At 42.4% G+C, this 16243-nt stretch overlaps 1 long non-coding RNA gene across 1 annotated transcript; it reads right to left on the bottom strand.

Moving 5' to 3' along the window:
* Window positions 1–458: 458 nt before the first annotated feature.
* On the bottom strand, window positions 459–12184 carry LOC115476961. The gene is made up of 3 exons (XR_003943249.1): window positions 12172–12184; window positions 4883–4885; window positions 459–541 (listed from the first exon to the last, which is right to left on the bottom strand). It is a non-coding gene; the product is annotated as an uncharacterized LOC115476961 (long non-coding RNA).
* Window positions 12185–16243: the final 4059 nt, after the last annotated feature.

The raw sequence follows: 16243 nt of genomic DNA, 5'->3' as shown, positions 1-16243 counted from the left end.
CATTAAGTTTCTCTGACTTGTCAGCTTCGAATACCATTTCCGGCACCGATATCCCACCCAAATCTTCCTCTGTGAAGACCGAAGCAAAGAATTAATGTAATCTCTCCGCTACGGCTTGTCTTCCCTGATCACCCCTTTTACTCCTCGGTCATCTAGCGGTCCAACTGATTCTTTTGCCAGCTTCCTGCTTTTAATATACCTAAAAATATTTTTTACTATGTTTTTGCCAACGTAATTTTTTTTTTTTTTTTTAAAGTCCTCTTAGCTTTCCTTATCAGCACTTTGCTGACTTGACATTCCTTATGCCATTTCTTATTTTCAGTCTGTTCCTTCCATTTTCTGAAGGATTTTCTTAGCTTTAATAGCTTCCTTCACCTCACTATTTAACCATGTCAGCTGTCGTTTGGTCTTCCATCCTCCTTTTTAATAAGCAGAATATATTTGGCCTGGGCTTCCAGGATGGTGTGTTTGAACAGCATCCACACCTGATGTAAACTTTTTGACTCTCCCAGTTGCTCCTCTAAATTTTCTTTTCATCGTTCTCATTGTAATGTGCTCTTCTAGAGTTTCCAAGAGTAGCCCCTGGGGAGGGTGGTGGCAAAGAGGCCATGGCTGGTCCCAGGGTCTATATAATATTTTGGAATTATAATTCTCTTGTAACTCTTAGCAGGCATTGTTAGACTTAATACAAGCCTCTTCTGAAGGCTTCCAACTAGAATACGTTTAATTGTGCTTTTTGTCACATTTTGTATTTCCAGGAATGTCTCAGTGGAGGAGTGGCCTAGTGGTTAGGGTGGTGGACTTTGGTCCTGAGGAACTGAGTTCGATTCCCGGCACAGGCAGCTCCTTGTGACTCTGGGCAAGTCACTTAACCCTCCATTGCCTGCCGCATTGAGCCTGCCATGAGTGGGGGAAAAGCGCGGGGTACAAATAAAAATTTGCAAACATGCATGTCTGGGGACTAGTACCCATTCTCATTAGGGCAGGGGTTCTCAACCCAGTCCAGCTTTCCATATACCCATAACTAATATCTGAGAAATTTGTATACAATGGAGGTAGGGCATACTTACTGTGGGTATCCTGAAAACCCAACTGGCTGGGTGTGTCCTGAGGACTGGGGTCGGAATACCTGCATTAGGGTGTGCAGCCAGAAAATTCACTTCCTGCTATTTCCAGGAATGTCTCTGTGCAATCTTAATTGCTCATACTGGGATTAAGAATTGTACTCCTTCAGCGTGCATATTGAAGGCATATAATAGAACCATTTTTTTCTGCTCATTTGCCTACATGGGAATGTAATTTCAAACAAATTTAACATCCCTAGTGTTTCCATACAGATCGATGGAGCCTCTCTGGTACAAATCAGACAAAATGCATATGAAAAGGAACAATGCCTGAACGTTGAGCCAGAAGCAGCTTGATTTTATACTGTCCAAACTAAACCTGCAGCTTTATTTTATATAGTCCCTTAAGTGCAAACTTTTTTTTATAAGGCCACCTCTTGAACTCAAACCTAATGTGTGAAAACAGGCAAAGTACCATTTGAGTATGTACCTACACGAATGTAGTACCAAGTTTCTTTATTTCTAACTGTAAACAACTCTTAGCATCTCAAGACCAACATAAAATCTGGAGCAATGCTATATAAATTTGTTCCTTTCTTCATCTCTAAATAGTATGCAATATACACTAGTTCTTATAGACTACCTTGCGAGCATGGAGTTTTCTTGTTCATATACACATTATCAAGGTATTTAAAAGCCAGGTCACAGTTCCAAAGCTATAAGTAAAGGAAATGTAAGCTGGTTAACTTGTAGGTTGGGTTTTTTGTTTTAGCAGTTGTTTGAGCATATGTGTCTGTGAGGGAGGGCCTGAAGGGAGGTGATCTGCTGCTTTCACACGGAGGTGAGTCGCTGCCGATTTTGGATGCAGGGGGCCCGGTCACGGAGGGGGACTATCAACAGAGCCGAGGACGGGCAGTTGAGACCGGGGACTGCAGCGCCGGCAGCCTGGGAGCAGGAGAGGGAGGCGACAGTGGTAGGAGCAGGAGAGGGAGGCGACAGTGGTAGGGATTTGGGGGGGGGGGGGGGCTGGCCTTGCCCCGGGCCCCAGCTCAGTCTCTCGGCGGCCCTGGTTTTTTTTATGGGAATGGGACAGAAAAAAAGAGGATCTTAACAGGATTTAGTGAAGGAATGATATTGTAGGTTGGGATGCACTAGTTAAAAAAAAAAAACAAAAAAAACAAAAAAAAAAAACCCTCAACCCTATGGGTTTCAAAATTCCAGGCTTTGTTCCCAGCTAAGAGCCAGAGGCCCTGCCCTCAAGTGCTGTGATTATTTTTGTGCCTAATTTCAATATTGTGGGTATTCAGAAGACCAGACATTTCCTGGAACGTCTCTGCTATTAACCTCCGTGTGAAGCATAGTAAGATTTCACCATGCTTAAACACCATAAAGAAGATATAGCTTGCAATCAAATTTTAGCAAGAAACTGGTTGGGAGGTGTACTTCTTATATGGGCAGAGAAGGGGGAGGGTGGCCATTCTTGTATATGACCTTACAATGTAAAGACTCCTGTATCTAAAGGCACAGAGGGAATCTTTTTAAGGTAATGCTTTTGGGACAGGAACTTATTTTACTGGTGGTATGTTCTAATACCTAGGACCATGCTTTGAGGCTTACATGATCATGCATAGGATTCTCATTAGTGGTGAATGGGAATTTTAATTGGGTAGTGGATGCACAACTAGACAGGCCTAGCCTACAGAATGAACCTATAGGCAATAGTAAAGATATTCATATTTATGTACATCATTACATCTTTAGAACCCTTGCTGTTGCTCATTCAGTTTAGTGAGACTACACGTACCTGTCAGATACACATGGGTTCCCTTTCTAGGAGTAGTGTTATCTGTTCATAGCCACTGCGGATATAGGACCTTTAAAGATATCAAGAATATGCCCTTAGCTATAGCCTGACAAACTTCAGGCTATCCATAGCTTCAGGGGCTGGAGGTTTCCCATCATACTTATACCAAGACAAGGATTTTCAAATACCTCCTACCGAAGCAGACTAACTTACTACTTTGAACCTACAGCATGGAAATTAACCCCTTCTTTTAAACAAAGGTAGTGCTTCAGGCTGTGGCTATATGCTTAGTCCTAGCACTTGTGTAGGATATCATATTGGTGAAAAGGAAGTTGGAGGCTAAGCAGGCATACGGAAAGAGGCCCATTCTAGTGACAAAGTGATATCCCACTTGAGCATCACTTGCTCATGAATCCAAGAACATAGAAAATGCACCTTTCCAGGAAGTATAAAATTTGATAGCTTTAGAAACAAGTTGGGTAAACGCTCCAGTTTCCAAAATTTGGAATAGGTTAAGGCACAAGGGTTAAATGAACAGTAATGCCTCCACCTCCACAACATGATTAAATAAAGATTAAGGAATAAAAAAAACTTGGTCTTTCATTCCATATATTTACTTCTATATAAATCACCACTGTCTACCAACGATGTGCAGGTTTTTCACAATGGCTTTCAACAACTTGTCCATATTTGTTCAATCAATTGCAGTCCTTTCCACCTCCATGTGAGTTAAACAAACTTATTCCTTCAATTTTGGAAAAGAGCATGCTGTTTACATTTAAGTTTTGGGGGGGGGGGGAGGGGACTGGATGGCAGATGGGATAAAATCAAGACCATCTTCGCAATGGCTTCTGTAGTGTTGTACTGTGTGAAGCCTATTTGACTGCTTCCAAACTTGTAATCATTCAAAGTTCTCAGCCTGCAATGTTAACACTTTGAGTGATCCTCCGATCATTTGTCAAGTTCTCTTGTTAAACCTGTCCACTGCTGTCACCAGGGGCGTAGCCAGACACCCAATTTTGGGTGGGCCTGGGCCCAAGATGGGTGGGCAGAAGAACTCCGCCCTGTCCCACAAGTGATTTGGTCTCACTCTCTCGCCTGCATGCCATATGGTCTCTCAAATATCCCCCTCCCCCATACCTTTTAAATAGCAGATTTTCACTGGCAGCAAATAATACACACTTCTCATGTTGGCTCCACAGCCTTCCCACTTATCCAACTTCCTGTTTCGCACAGGTGGGAATACGTTAGAGGGAAGGCTGTGGGGCCGGTGTGAGCAGTATATATCAGTTGCTGCAGGCAAAGATCTGCTATTTACAAGGTATGAAGGAGGAACAGTCGTTGGTAGTTTTCAGCTGATGGGGCTTGGGAATCCCTGCCAGTCGCATCATAGGTGTGCTGCTACTGGGTGGGCCTAGGCCCACCCGGGCCCACCCTTGGCTACGCCACTGGCTGTCACAGGTCATCCATTTTGTTTTTGATTTCACATCAGCCCGTCCTAGTCCACAATTATAGTAACATAGCAGATGACAGCAGATAGACCTGTACAATCCAGTCTGCCCTAGATAAACTCATAACATACGTATACTTGATCTTGATTTGTCGTTGCTGTTTTCAGGGCACAGACTATTTGCCTTCGTCAGCTTATGAAGCTGTTATCGAAGCCCCACTCTAGACTATCCAAATCCAGCCACGATCAGGGCACAGACCATAAGTCTGCCCAGAACTGGCTTTACTTCCCAGTTACTAGTGTTGCCATGTAATCACTACTAACCTTGTTTGGTTCCATGCCTTCGCTGTAGGATTCCTTTTAACCCAAGCACTTTTCAATTCAGTTACTGTTATTCATCTCCACCACCTCCCATGGGAGGGCAGTCCCGGTATCTACCACCCCCCTCCATGGAAAAAGTACTTTCTGACATTATTCCTGAGTTCCCTCCCTCCCCCCCCCCCCCCCCCCCCCCCCCCCCCCCCCCCCCCCGCAACCTCAATTCATGTCCTTTAGTTCTACCACCTTCTTCCCCTCTCTGGAAAGGTTTGCTTGTAGATTAATACCTTTCAAATATTTGAATGATTGCATCATATCACCCCCTGTCTCCTTTCCTCCAGGGTATACGATACATGTTCAGCTCCTCATACATCTTGTGACGCAAACCCCATACCATTTTTTTTGTCACTTATCTGAACCACTTCAAGTCCTTGTCCTCCAAAACCGAACACTATTCCAATCTTTACACTTTTCAAAACCGAACATAATATTCCAATCTTTACACTTTTTTTTGGCTATCAACAGTACTCACCATAAACAATGTGCATGCAGTGATGAATTTCAATTAGAGGGACTCCCAACAGTCAAATCACAGCACACTGCTTAGAGTGCTCACTGCATGCTTCCACTTCACAAGCAATAGCAAAACAGCCTCGTCATATTCACTTGCCAACTGAGGTGAAAAAGATTTCAGAACAAGTGAACACAGGTTGCGTGTCAGTGCTGCCATCTTGATGAATTGTGGAGTCATTACTTTCAACATTTGTATATCCCAGTACTCAAATACCATTTAGTAAACTTAAGAATCATACTGGCAATATTGCTAAGATATCTGGATTTGTTTTTTCTTTAACATTTAATTTCTTTAAAGCCTGTGGCCTAGAACTGTGCCTGATTACCTGAATACTTTGGGCATTCTTTCTCAAGATGCTATAAATCAACTTAACACACCTCTGAGCAAAAGAAATCCAAAAAGTGATTAAAAGGGGCAAACGTTTTACATCAGAGTTCTATAAAATGTTGGCAGGTTTAGTTTTGCAGTCCTTTTTTGGAGGCTTAGAGAACCAATGAGAAGAGGCTCTTCCTGTAGGATCTAATGACATTATCACATTCATTCTTAAGCCAGGCAGAACAACGCCCAGAATCCTTTAGGCAACTCCTGCTCATCAACAGATTCTTTATAGAATTCTGGTATATTGTCTTTCAAAACAGGTTAGATTTGTAAAGGTGTCAATTACATTTGTGAAAGAGGAAAGCAATTCTTATAGCTGAAACACTTGATTTACCAGCTGTGGTAAGGGGGACTAATTGCTGAGATCATTCATTAGGGCAGCCTGTCCTTTCTTTTTCATACTTTTATCGTGTAGGCTGGGGGAGGGTAGCTTCTGCAGGTGATATGGGCACCTTGTAACAAACTTGGGCCTCACTTTTTTTAGTACAGAGGCTGGCTGGAGCCTTTCCAATTCAGAGGTACACTTGGAAGTGCCCCTTCTCATAAGTACATAAGTATTGCCATACTGGGACAGACCGAAGGTCCATCAAGCCCAGCATCCTATTTCCAACAGTGGTCAATCCAGGTCACAAGTACCTGACAAGATCCTGAAGTACAATACATTTTATGCTGCTTATCCTAGAAATAATGGTCTATGGACTTTTCCTTTAGGAAGCCATTAAACTTTTTAAAATACCACTAAGCAAACTGCTTTTACTACATTCTCTGACAACGAAGTTCAGAGTTTTACACGAGTGAAGAGAAATTTTCTCCAATTAGTTTTAAATTTTAATACTTTGTAGCTTCATCGTGTATCCCCTAGGCCTAGTATTTTGGGAGAGTAAACGCCCCTCATTTATAGGCCTCTATCATATTTCCCCGCAGCCGTCTTCTCCAAGCTGAAGAGCCCTAGCTGCTTTAGCCTTTCCTCATAGGGAAATTCCCCCCTTATCATTTTTGTCACCTTTCTCTGTACCTTTTTATAATTCCAATATCATTTTTTGAGATGCGATGACCAGAATTGAACATATTTGTGCTGCAGGCACACAATGGAGCAATACAAAGGCAATATAATGTTCTCATTTTTGTTTTCCATTCCTTTTATAATACCTGACATTCTATTTGCTTTCTTAGCTGCCGCTGCTGCACACTGAGCAAAGGGTTTCAATGTATCAATGAAGACACCTAGATCCCTTTCCTGGTTGGTGACTCTTTCCAACATGCATCACTTTGCACTTGCTCACATTAAATGTCATCTGCCATTTAGATGCCCAGTCTCTCGTAAGGTGGTCTTGTAATTTTTCACAATCCTCTCGTGATTTAACAACTTTGAATAACTTTCATCAGCAAATTTAATTACCTCACTAGTTACTCCCATCTCTAGATCATTTACAAATATATTAAGCAGCAGTCCCAGCATAGACCCCTGGGGAACCCCACTATCTATCCTCCATTGAGAATACTAACCATTTAACCCTACTGCTGTTTTCTATCTTTTAACCAGTTTTTAATCCACAATAGAACACTACCTCCTATCCTATGACTTTCCTCATGAGGAACAATTTCCCTTCACTAAATCATTTTTCTTTTTAAATTTGGATTTTGCTCACACCTTTTCAGAAGTACCTCAAGGTGAGTTACATTCAGGTACTCTGGATATTTCTCTGTCCCAGGAGGGCTCACAATCTAAGTTTTGTACCTGAGGCAATGGAGGGTTAAGTGACTTGCCCAAGATCACAAGGAGCAGCAGTGGGATTTGAACCGGCCACCTCTGGATTGCAAGACTGGTGATCTAACCACTAGGCCACGCTGCCACTCACGGTTTTGTCTCATTAATCCATGCTTTTGAATATGCTCTAATTTTGTTCTTTATAATGGCCTGTACCATTTTGCCCTCCACCAACGTCAGGCTCACCAGTCTATAATTTCCAGGCTGTCCGCTGGAACCTTAAAAAAAAAAAAAAAATTGACGTTGCATTGGCCACCCTCAAGTCAGAGGCAATGATGACTACAGATCACATTACAAGCTACAAATTCCAAAGCTTTTTATGACCTATTGCTGCTTATAATCCTCAACCGTCCCTAACAAAAGCACTAATGTTGAGCGACTTGACTCCTTATCAGGTTTTAAGCTCAACTGCAAAACTCTAGCACTCCCAATGCAGAATGTGGTGAAAGACACATGGGTAGGCGAATGCCCCCTGCTTTGGCCTGGAGCAACTAACTCCCTTTATTAGCTGCTATCAGGGGGTGGAGGATATCAAAACTAACAGATTTCATGTTTGTTTTAAGTAAAATTTGTGGATACCTGTGGCAAGGAACAGGCTACACTTCTCCATCTAGAGTGGAAACACCCAGAGATACAGGAGCCTTTGGTCTCCGATTTTACTTAATTGCTTGTGTGATTACTTGAGGAACTTCATACCTTTTCACACATTTAGGCCTGTCACAGCAAGTTACCTCCCTACTCCTGCAAAACACCTGTGCACTATAATTTAGTGTAGGTTTAGAGAATATATAAATCTAACTTGGAGGTTGCCTTGATTTACCTCACTACTGCCAATTCAGGGCAACAAACTTTCTGCCAGAATCCAACACCAAGACTTTAAAAAACATGAATAAGGGTATTCGCTATTTACAGCAGGTGTTGGATGAAGGTAATAAATGGAATTTCCAGGCATTTTAGTTTCAACTAGAAAAACTTTTGCTTAGACGTAGCTTAAGCACTGTGTGGAAAGATTTCACCATGCAGGCTACAAAGCACTTTTTTTTACCTTTGCCCTTTATTCAGGTTCATAACTTGAACTGATTTTTTTTTATTATTACTATAAATAGTTAATTTCTCGCTGCACCAGTGTCACAAGCAGAGTCGCATTACAATGGTTTATGGTATTTAAATATAACCACCCTTTTGCCGACAGGGCAGTTTACATAAACAATCTAAATCATTCCTTTTTATTTTGTTCTATAGAGTTGAGGGAATAGATAAAGCTAAACTGAAATTTGTTTGTTTTTAATATAAAAGCTAGACATTTAGGTTCAGGGAGACTACATTAACACTTGCGTTGGAGAAATAAACTATTAAACACTTTATTAAGGGGGATGCAATATACATCTGAGCAGGCTTTATATATGGAGTGGAGGAGTGGCCTAGTGGTTAGGGTGGTGGACTTTGGTCCTGAGGAACTGAGTTCGATTCCCACTTCAGGCACAGGCAGCTCCTTGTGACTCTGGGCAAATCACTTAACCCTCCATTGCCCGCTGCATTGAGCCTGCCATGAGTGGGAAAGCACAGGATACAAATGTAACAAAAATAAAATAGATACTATTGGAGATATTGGAGATTCTACATCGAATGTTGCTACTATTGGAGATTCTACATGGAATGTTGCTATTCCACTAGCAACATTCCATGTAGAAGGCTGTGCAGGCTTCTGTTTCTGTGAGTCTGACATCCTGCACATATGTGCAGGACGTCAGACTCACAGAAGCAGAAGCCTGCACGGCCACATTGGTGATCTGCAAGGGCCGACTTCTACACGGAATGTTGCTAGTGGAATAGCAACATTCCATGTAGAATCTCAAATAGTAGCAAGAGTGGAGGAGTGGCCTAGTGGTTAGGGTGGTGGACTTTGGTCCTGAGGAACTGAGTTCGATTTCCGGCACAGGCAGCTCCTTGTGACTCTGGGCAAGTCACTTAACCCTCCATTGCCCGCTGCATTGAGCCTGCCATGAGTGGGAAAGCGCAGGGTACAAATGTAACAAAAAATAAAAATAAATATCCCCCATTGGGCCTATAAGGCTGTCATGGAAGCTGATGGCAATGTTCAAAGAGGAAACAAATACATTACCAGTAAGATACATGTTCCTGGTTATGCCCTAACACTTTTTTGTGATCATATCATGCAACCATGGCTGTATAGGTTGTGTGCCATGCCAACACTTCTGTTGGATAATTTTGATGTATTCTTCTAGGTTGCTGTAGCATTTGACACGATTGGGATGTCCAAGCTGCCAGCATGTAATCTACTTTTAACAGTAAAGAATAGACATACTACTACTACTTAACATTTCTAAAGCGCTACTAGGGTTATGCAGCGCTGTACAATTTAACATAGAGGGACGGTCCCTGCTCAAGGAGCTTACAATCTAAGAGACAAGTGAACGGACAGTCCGATAGGGGCGGTCAAATTGGGGCAGTCTGGATTTAGTGAACGGTAAGAGTTAGGTGCCGAATGCAGCATTGAAGAGGTGGGTTTTAAGCAAAGACTTGAAGATGGGCAGGGAGGGGGCTTGGCGTATTCTTCTAGGTTTCTGCAGCATTTGATGTGATTGGGATGTCCAAGCTGCTAGTATGTAATCTACTTTTAACAGTAAAGAATAGAAATAATATATAGAGAGGCCAAAGACTTGTTTGCAGTTTATACTGTAGGTGCAGGTATGAGTGCTTGAGGGCTGCTGTACCTTCGGGGGAGGGAAGGGGAGAATTGACAGAAAACGGCAAACAAGGCTAAAAAGGAGCCACCCCTTCTGATGTAACTTCCTGTTCTTGGAAGGGGTGGGCCGGGCAAGCGGAAAGGCCCAGGGCAGTCTGCAGTCAGTACTGCTGCTGCTGGTCTGCAGGGCTGAAAACTTCCTGTCACAAAAGGTGGGGGTGGGAGAGCCGTGGGAAGGGCCAGGTAGGGTGCCAGTGATAGCTGGCAGCATGAGATTATGATTAACATGTTAATTGTGGCATTAACTACAATTAAAATGCAGCCCTATAAGCTTTGGTTTTTAAAATATTGGCCTTGTACAACAGGGGAGGCTCAAATCAGAGCAGCCTAAGCCAGGCCTTAAAATGGTTAAACTGGATTAGGAATAGGTTTCACTTGAGGACAAATCCATTAATAGTATATCTTTATGGACTTGTTCTTGGGCCAGCTCTGTTCTTCTGTGAAAAGTTTGGTTTTAGTTTGATGCTCCAATAGGGTCGGAACTGCTCACAATGCTAGTGTTTGTGGAGTGGGTACTGGGGCCGGTATTTGTATTCAGCTTGTCTTTTCAATAGTAGTATAAGGCAGTAAATAGGGACTTCAGTACCAGGTTGTAGCAGCATGGTGCTGAAGGAAAGAAGCAGTCTTCTGCTGCACTGCACCTACTTCTAAGTGCTTTGAGTGGAGGGGCTCCTGCTTTGCTCTAGGGCTGTGCATTCATTTTTATAGCCAAAACTTCAAAAAAAACAAAACCCTTCAACTTGGTTTTCCTGTTGTCACAACACAGAGTTGTGCAAGATATGCACTATTTACATTGCATACAAAACATCTCACAGACGCTAAGGGGCTCATTTTCTAAACAAAACAAATTTCAAAAAGTGGCCTCGCACAAGTAGCTGAACTTGCCAAAACATCCACATTGCTATTTTCATAACATTTAACACACTTTTTTTTTCTTCCCAATGCAGTTTGTAGGCAGTGTGCCCAAATCACAAGGGGTTGTGGTACAAAGTAAAACCACACAAAAACAAAGTGGGGTCCACACTCTCCACAGCAATCGAACACAGCAAAAGAAAGAAGGGTGGAGAGAGCCCGATGGCAAGAGATCAGTCACCACATTCAAGGGTAAGATGCTCCAGAAAAAATCCTAAAGACTTTTTCTGGAGCATCTTACCCTTGAATGTGGTGACTGATCTCTTGACATCAGGCTCTCTCCACCCTTCTTTCTTTTACAAAGTAAAACCATTCAGGGTTAAAAAGTTAGGGATAGCTGGTTTGGTCAAGACCTGTTTCAAACTCACAAAAAGGTGCCACAGATGATCACTGGACAGAGATTAAGGCTTGACAGAAAGACCCACCCTCCCTCCCCAAAGGTGTGAAAAACAGTACATACCAGCCTCTGACAGCTTCAGAGGTTATACAGAGTCCTCTTAGAGCAGGTAGCAGGTCCTTGGAGTAGGCTAGTGCACTTAATGGGACCCAGGCCCCTATTCCACTTGTGCTGGAAACCTGAGCCCTCCAAAAACTACCTGTATCCACATATAGGTGACACCTGTAAACAAAGGGCTAGTGTAGTGGTGTATAACTAGGTACAGTGAGTTTTTGGAGGGCTCACTATACAATATGAGGTGGTAATGGTGAGATGTGCACCTGGGACCTTTCATGTGAAGTCCACTGCAGTGCCCCATTGATCTGCTGACTGTACTAGTCTACTAGGCATGGTTGCTCCCTGACATCCCAGTGGCTTGTTTCCCCCTTTGTTTATTGAAAATGGTCCATAAAGATATACACCGAGCACAAAAAAAAACATTTAGCAAATGGCCCATTTTCAAACAGAGAAGTTGGACACGGACATGTTCTGCAAGATGTCCAACTTGGATTTAGATGTCCTATCAAAACTATCCCTCCATCTGAGTGCTTGGCCTGTACACCCTACTTCACACCACTCGAAAAGGGCAACCATGGTGGGCTTGCTGTTGCTTGTCCAGACTCATTTGATACTTTTCTACCCCCCCCCCCCCCCAAAAAAAAAGGAAGGAAGCAGGATGGCTTCAGTTCCTCCCTTGTACCTCACTTTATCATCCTCACTTTAATATTCCTGTATCTCTTGTTTGTCCGTCCTAATTAGATTGTAAGCTCTGTCGAGCAGGGACCGTCTCTTCATGTTCAAGTGTACAGCACTGTGTACATCTAGTAGCGCTATAGAAATGGTTAGTAGTAGTACCTTACACGCACACTTTTGTTACCTGTGACTACATTTAACCTACCTTAACTACTTGTCCTCTAGTGTTTGCTGTCTCAGTTGTTGCATCTTTAGATCATGATCTACTCTGTTGTATCTTCTCTTAATTGTCACTTAAGTTTTTAAAATAAGCTAGTGCTTGACCAGGGCTAGAGCCCCTTTCTGGTGGTTGCAATCTTTAACCGTTTTTTTTTTTTTTCCCTTCCATGACATCAGATAAAGACCTGAACGGTCCATCCAGTCTACCCAACAAGAAACTCCATACAATGATGTGATACTTCATATGTATAATTGGTCTTGATTTGGCCTTGCTGAGCATCTCATGTTTTCAACAGTTACAGGAATCCCTTGCTTATAATGTTGATCAGCCCCAGTATTGTCTTTGCTCTGGAACACAGCAGGGTCTGCCTGAAGGACAAACTTTTATGCTTATTGCCTAGTTTTTTTTAGAACATTAGCATGGATACAGTTTACCAGTTTTTCTTCATAGAGTGAACTTTGGGATTGGGTCTGCTATGCTTACCTGGTTAAATACTGCTTATTGAACTGTTCCACAGGACCCCTAGGGCTCTGCTTTTATTAGTGCGTTTCCCTTCAATCACCTGAGGGTATTTCTGAGACTGGTGGTAGGTAGCAAGGAGTTTGACTATGAATTTATCTTGTGGTCAAGTTAGTGTTAAGACTGCACATCAGCTACATTACTAACCACTTTTTGAAGCAAAGTAGGCTATCCAAGGTATCTTTTCCAAAAGGAAATTGGCAACAAGTTAGGGGTCCTTTTTACTAAGGTATGGTAAGCACTAACCTGTACTTACTGAGGGGTAGTTTCACAACATGCACAAGCTACCCATGTATTTTTTTTTTTATACAGACAAGGGGGCAGAATGGGTGTTTCCGTGCATGAGCATTGCCTTATTCTCACGTGATTACTATGTGAGTTCTTACTGCCTAAGAAACAAGGGTCAGTAAGGAGGGCTTGTATGCTAATTTTAATGGTTGTGTGCTAATGGCAACATTAGTACACAATTTATGGTTAATTCATTTGGAAAACTAGCTGCAAGAAAATGTCCTTAGTGCATGGGAAACAGCCCTAGGAATCTGTATGTACTATAGTCTACAATATTCTGAACTTAACTAAAGCTGCATTAAAGATATTACAAGCTCTCATAATGGCCAACATAAGTAACTCAAGTTCTTTTACTATCAGGGGTGAGCCGTTGGAACAATTTTGCTGCAGTGGTACCGGGACACTGCCTAGTCCTCTATTAGATTGTAAGCTCGTTGAGTAGGGACTGTCTTTCTTCTATGTTTGTGCAGCGCTGCGTACGCCTTGTAGCGCTATAGAAATGCTAAATAGTAGTAGTAGTATTTAATTTGGTTTAGTTTTCACGAATAGTTGTCTGGGTTTTATCAGGAAAATTAGGCTGGTTCTACTGGCAGCCACCTTTCCTAGCGCACGGCAGGCCCACTTTGCTAATATAATGCATTGCACTAGATCAGTCTTCAATTATGGCTCTTCCGTTAGTTGGCTACAGGTGATTTGAGCATACAAGGCCAAGCCTCTGCCACATTTGACTTAAACCGGCAGCTGCTCAGAGCCTTGTCTCACCATAAGGCCAGACTTTGCAGTCAGTGGCTGAGCCCACCTTGTAGAAATAGCTCTTGATTCTTGCTTACAATATAACTTAAAGAAAATTATGATTAACATAGCAACTTTTTTAGGCTTAAACATTTTTAGTTGAATGTGTGTAAAAATGCAGAAATGTTTATATATATATATATATACACACACACACACACAGTACTCAAATTGTAGAGAGGCAGTAGCAAATTACCTCTAATTAAAAAAAAAAAACAAAAAACCCAACTTCAGAAATGGTCACAGTATGGCTCCTTAGGTGTTCCCCATAGAAACAAAGCCAGTACTCAAGCAGGGTCTACACTACAGCAATAAAGGAGCACCAGGCTTTGTCACTCATCTACTCTCCTGTGTGGGCCATGCCATGGGGAAACATGAACTAGACAAAGGCTTTCACATGTATTCCACTCCTTATAAAAGCTTTATAGTCCGAGAGACCCCTACACATGGCCTAAAAACAACTACTTTCTGTATAGCTGTAGCAATGTACTCTCCAGCAAGGTAAAGCTGCTGTGAGCATTGCACAGGTTAAACCCTGCCCATGCCTTTAGCCTCCTGGTTTGTAGGTTTTTTGCTTTGTATTTACATGCCCTTATGTTTTCATATGCTAAACGTGGTAAAGGAAATATAATCAAAGGATTTAACAGGACCCTCCACTTCAATGTAAAAAAAAATGTACCCCTTCCCCATGCCTCTCACCTGTTTTTTTTTTTTTTTTAAATAAATACTTTCCAAATTCTCACGGTATGTTTTTAACATAACTAAACTACTTGAAAGAGCCAAAATTTCCATCTACAACGCCTAGCACAATTCTAATATTAACACAGGACTACTTAAGCTTTACACAACAGGGGAGTTGGGGGGGGGGTCCAGGTTCCAATATCCAGTTATAGATCTGAAAGTTCAACAATTGGAAATCATAGGAGGCTTAAAGACCATACCAACACTTTAAAAGCAGAGCAAGGTTTATTTCATGCAACTTACAACAGAGTTTTTAGTGCTAGGAAAGTTGTTTTTTTTTTTTTCCAAACATTTTTCACTTGTATAATTCAACTTTAAAAAAATGCTACACAGCACTAATTAAAGGTGCAAACCTCGCTTGAGGTTTACTGAAGGGTACATGTCATCTAGTATCACTTAAACATGCATTTTCATTAAATTGTAATTCGATATACACCTTTAATAGGTACTCTGGTCCACAGTAGCCCCAGCAGAGGAACTCATCCAAAAGAGATGTATTAAATTCAACCACATCCATAAAGCCACTGTCTCAGTTACTAATGCAATGGATCCCAAACCTGTCCCAGGGGAACCTCAGCCACTCAAAGTTTTCAGGATAGCTGTGCTGAATATTTGAGTGATTTGCACACAACTGTTTACTCTAAGCTGAGCTGGCGTCCTCTGCCTACAGTTCTGCCAGAGGGTGGTGCTGTTTCACTATCACATTTTCAATAGTGAGGGACAGGTAAGCTGTACCAGTCTCCAAGGATTGAAAGCACAATATTGAAGTATTCCCCCACCACCCCTGCAGTTGAGAGCTCAGTTTAGAGGGAAAGGGGACTTGATATACCGCCTGAGGTTTTTTCAACTACATTCAAAGCGGTTTACATATATTCAGGTACTTATTTTGTACCAGGGGCAATGGAGGGTTAAGTGACTTGCCCAGAGTCACAAGGAGCTGCAGTGGTAATCGAACTCAGTTCCCCAGGATCAAAGTCCACTGCACTAACCACTAGGCTACTCCTCCACTCATTCCACCAATAAGAGCCAACCTCATCAGTGATGTCACAATGGCTTGATTGCCCGATACTTGGCTCACTTCTGATATTGTGATGTCATAAGGGAAAGGGAAATGGGACTTTGATATACTGCCTTTCTGAGGTTTTTGCAACTACATTCAAAGCAGTTTATATATATTCAGGTACTTATTTTGTACCAGGGGCAATGGAGGGTTAAGTAACTTGCCCAGCGTCACAAGGAGCTACAGGGGAATTGAACCCAGTTCCCCAGGATCAAAGTCCACTGCACTAACCGCTAGGCTACTCCTCCACTCCAGGGAACAGTATTCTACTGCATGCAAATGTTCCCCCCCCCCCCCCTCTACCGGAGAGGGGAAGGCGGTAGAACGAGAGGACATGAAATGAGATTGAAGGGGGCAGACTCAAGAAATGTCCCGGAAGTATTTTTTTTCACGGGAGTGTAGTGGATGCTTGGAATGCCCTCCTGCGGGAGGTGGTGGAGATGAAAACGGTAACGGACT

Source organism: Microcaecilia unicolor, chromosome 8, assembly GCF_901765095.1.
Source record: "Microcaecilia unicolor chromosome 8, aMicUni1.1, whole genome shotgun sequence".
Lineage (NCBI taxonomy): Eukaryota > Metazoa > Chordata > Amphibia > Gymnophiona > Siphonopidae > Microcaecilia > Microcaecilia unicolor.
The sequence above is the reverse complement of the archived record's forward strand: the minus strand, read 5'-3'. Positions and strand labels throughout refer to the sequence as shown.